This window comes from Helianthus annuus, chromosome 7 (genome assembly GCF_002127325.2).
Source record: "Helianthus annuus cultivar XRQ/B chromosome 7, HanXRQr2.0-SUNRISE, whole genome shotgun sequence".
Classification (NCBI taxonomy): Eukaryota; Viridiplantae; Streptophyta; class Magnoliopsida; order Asterales; family Asteraceae; genus Helianthus; species Helianthus annuus.
Window position 1 is genome coordinate 33,159,634 of NC_035439.2, and position 4,774 is coordinate 33,164,407.

At 34.3% G+C, this 4,774-nt stretch overlaps 1 long non-coding RNA gene across 1 annotated transcript; it reads left to right on the plus strand.

Moving 5' to 3' along the window:
- The first annotated feature begins 3,117 nt into the window (after positions 1-3,117).
- Positions 3,118-3,749, plus strand: LOC118480134. Its single transcript, XR_004861770.1, has 2 exons — positions 3,118-3,465; positions 3,562-3,749. It is a non-coding gene; the product is annotated as an uncharacterized LOC118480134 (long non-coding RNA).
- The last annotated feature ends 1,025 nt before the right edge of the window (positions 3,750-4,774 follow it).

Here is a 4,774-nt window from a genome sequence, read left to right on the forward strand (position 1 = left end):
TTCTTCGCAATCCGAGTGCACCGAGCTTCCTTGTATGAGATCCTTTACACTTGTAGATACTTGGAATTGGTTGATCAAAATCGAAAATGATGGATGGATGGTGGGTGGTGTTCGGCCGAGTACCAAAGAGAGGGGAGAGAGAGTGATTTGTGTAATGTGTTGTGATGAATGTTATGGTGGGTTTAGATGGTTACTTATAGACAAAATCCTTCAAGTTTAACCAATGGTTCCAATGTCTAATTGATATTAGACATACATGATTTAAATAATCAACAAAGTACAAAGGGTGTCCCCTTGGGGACGAGTTCGGTTAGGGGGGGGGGGTCCTTGGTTGGTTTCCAACTAAGTAATTAAATTATAGTTAGATGATTAGGAGGTGCAACCATTTACTAGTATTTTATGCATTATAGCGGGTGTTAGGGTATTCGGGGACCCTAACTGGCTCAGAAAAAGAAAAACAATGTAAATGGCAATATTTTTATGTTCCGTGTAAACTCCGGTTGTTCGGTTAGATAGTGTGACAACTGTGTTCTGTAAGCACCGTACAATGTAAAACAATGGTGATTATCAATAAAACAATGTGTTTTAGTGTTAATATATGTGTATTTGTGTTTGACAATTTTACAATTTGATTTGATTCCGATTTTAAGCTTTAGATCACCTTCTGGAAGGTTATACGCAAACTGGTGCTTAAACGCAATTAGTTTAACGCAACGTACACTCCGGAACTGTGACGTAAGCTAAACATACCCTAAATATCCTATACATAACTTAGAAATAAGTTTCGAAGGATTCGGTATGGTGAAAACATGTTTATTTGAACTAAAGAACTAATTACGACAAAACTGCGAGGCGAACGTTGGTGACCGCCCGGATAATATTAAAATCCCAAAAATATTATGTTATGACTAAAAATTTATTTTTAATCAGGTCTGTATTGAAAAAGAAATTGAAACGCCTAAAAACGTTATTTTTCAAGTGTAAGCTCGTAACGCGTGTTTCTGCGCCACACAGTGCTTATACTGCAAAACGCAGACAATGCAGCCAGTCTTGGCAACTGAAATTTATTTCAGTAATATTTTGGCGAGTTTATTTTTATAGAATAATAAAAATAATTTAGAACGCCATGAACCGAGATTTAAACGCTAGAGAAAATACTCGGTACCCAGTTAAATACCTATCTTATTCTACATTACCAAACGAATTTACACTTTACCCCCCCCCCATATGAAATTCACGGTTACAATAAAAGGGGGACCCCACCAAGATCACACAATATTTCCAAGATCTTGCCTAAATCCTATTAGATTTTTCTTGGATTTTTTTAGATATTACTTGATACACTTAGATTTTATGAGATCTTGGCCTATATATCTTCTCCATATCTTCACTCTACACTCAATCTCCTCCCTCTTCCTCTCTCCAAAACCGTAACCCCTCACCATCACTCCCATCTTCACCTTGCAACCTTGTTCTTAAAGATTCAACACCATTTCTAGCCATCTTCAAGTTAGTATGAAGATCTAAAGGGGTTTCCAAGGTGTATTCAAGTGATTTCAAGCTTTCTATCATTAAAATCTCATCCCACAACCTACTTGAATCTTGAAGGTATAACATTTATTTTTTTTAAATCATACTTTTGATTCTTGGTTGTTCTTGATGATTTGAAGTTCTCTTGAATCTTGGAATTTTCACTAAACTTGAAATCTAAAAGAAATGGGTCTTGAAACAAATAAAAATGGTGGTGATATATATGTATGTATAAGCGTATATATATGTGTGTGTATGAGCCTTGAAGTTCGATTTCTTGTTAAATACTTGTTTATGTTGTTGCTTGTTCTTGAATGATAGTAAAATGCAAGTGATTGAAGATCTATATATGATATGTTAAGTGTTCGAGTATATCAGCAAATAAGCATGAATATAGCACATATTTGATGCATCTAAACTCATATAAAATGTTGATATGCTTTAGACACTTGTACATGAGAATACATGTTGATTTAAAGCTCAAGAAGTGATGAAAAGGGGTTGTATGACAAAAATATTTTTGAACAGGTTATAAACACTAAAAATAACATTTTTTTGGTGTAATATAATGGCATAAAACTTTGACATAGGTTTGGTAGCATTGCATGTTGTACATATAGCTTAAAAAGTGATAAAATATGTGAAATTTGCATGATTTATATGCTCTATTTAAGACCTGCACTATTGTGAGTATAACCATTATTTTATTCAGCAAATAACATGGGTTGTGTCAAAATTTCAAGTCGTTTCGATTTGGGATGGTTCGGGTAACGTTTGATGCAAAACTATGCGGTAAAACGGTTAAAAATCGCCTTTTTGGAGGATTTTTATTAAACTATTTTTGATCAGTAACCAAACTGATATTTTAGTAAAAAAAATAAGTATTTTTACTTATATTAAGTTTACTTGGTGTTCGTTTAGTCATACGTGGCTTCCGACGTCCAAAAATGTTACCGAAACGCTAAAATAAGTGTTTTTCAACATAACTAGAATGGGTTGTTCATAAGTAAATTTAATGTGTCACAATGTGCTATGTGTTTTACAATATGTGTATGATGATGGGTTAGTGTTGACAAGATTATGCATATTACGCTTGAGTATATGTATATATACAAATACACCAAAATAATCAAAAATAATAACTTTTCGAGAAAACTCAAAGTTATGTGAAAATTCTAAGTATCGGAGAAACTTCGGTATTTATGTGAATTTTGATTATTAAAATCATCCTTACTTTATTTAGGACGCATAAACAATTTGAGGGATTGTGTTAACATTTAAAAAACGCACCCAAGGTGAGTACATAGTCCCCTCTTTTGTTGTTTTCAATTGTTTTGGGGTGATTCATATGTACAAAACGAATTTCAAGGTTTAAACGATGATTTCAAAAACGATTAAGGTGGTTTATACAAAACTGATAAGGATTTCGATAAGGTGTACACGACTTGTTGGTTGTAATTACATAACGAATGACATTCATTAGCATTGATCAAGCCGACCAATATTAGGTTATGGTACCATAGGATCTGACAAATCCCGTTATTGCACTACACCCATGGTTATGTGTTGGGTAGGGGTGGCAACAAAAACCCAACCATGATATTTTGGGTTATTTTGGGTCTTTTTAAAAAATGAAATAAGTCATAATGGGCTGAGAATTTAGTCAAGATGGGTTAGAATGGGTTTTAAAATACTCATCTAAATTCTAACATGGGCCAGGATGGGTTTTTCACTATCCAACCTAAAACACACAGACTTCATGGAAACGAATCAAACCTCTTCGTGGATTCAACTCTAAATCAACTCTAAGTCACCATCTTCGTCGATTTCAACTCTAAATCACCATCTTCGTCGATTTCAAACCTCGCCATCACGTGACTCGGTCTTCCTTCCTTCTTTCAAACCTCGCCATCACGCATTTTTAGCTGTTTACAGGTAATTCTGCAACAACCATTTGCGTTTCTTGATTGTGTGATTGTAGTTCTTGTAACTAAATGAAGAAATTGCACTTGGGTTGCCTTTTAATTGAAGTTCTCTGATGGTGAAAATGTTGAAATTGCTATGGTTTAGAAAGTATGGTTTCATGCCCACCAAGTGTTTGATGATTTGCTTACTCGGTTGTGACGTTTGGATTGACATGTTTTTGTTGTCAGTTGTTATGTTTTACCTGTGCTTGCTAGTAATCTGATGTCAATACATGATTACTTTATTTTGATATATATATATATATATATGTATATATATATATATATATATGGCTTGTTTGTTAAGCTCTTTTATAGAATTGAGTTGCAACTACTAGTCCAGTAGATTTGAGATGTCATGCCTATATGTTTAAACAAGTGGTTGTGTGTGTTTGTGATATTTGGGGGGGGGGGGTCAGGGTCGGTGGCGGATCTAGAAAATCCGCATAAGGGTAACGTTTCAATAAATTTGATTCCAATCTTGATGAATCATCCGTCGTTGTCATCCAGTCTGCTGTTAGGAAATACTTGGTATGTTTTTACTAATATAGCAGTTTCACGCGTTTACTTGTAGAAATGTGTAGGCGGTGTTTTATTCATATAGGTCAAACATTGCCTAAAGTCGATACTAATGCATACAGGCCTGGAGGTGTACAAATTGGTTTTTCTTTTTATAAACCGAACCAGTTTTTTGAGTGGTAAACAAACCGGTATTTTTTCAAACTGGTTCGGGTTCAAAAACCGATTTTTTTTCCAAACCGGATCAGGTTTTTTTTTTTCGAACCGTTTTTTGTACATGTCTTACAGCCTCCTAAATCTTTGTATATAAAATTAGATTATTATTGTAATAATATTTCTATAATCATAGTTTATGCATTAATGATTTATAAAACAAACATAAAATTGGCCAAAAAGTGTTTGTGGGTCTTGTCTATCCGAGCTGTATTGAAAATGTCATGTTTTAACTTTTAACCCAAAGCGGTTACTTAATCCTCCTGATCACCGCCTTGCGGCCTCTACGTCCAATATATTTTACTAGCTAATAAGCCCTAAGCCCCTAATTCAGATAATATCTGTTAATTACGGATTTACAGTTGCATGTATTGTTTAGGCTCAGAGAGAACTTATAAAGTATAGAAAAATTGTGATATTACAAGCTGCTATACGAGGGCATTTGGTTCGTTGTTGTGCTGCTGGAACACTGCGTTGCATTCAATCTATTGTTAAGATGCAAGCTCTTGTTCGTGCCCAAATTGAATTTTTTTGAATTTTTTGAATTT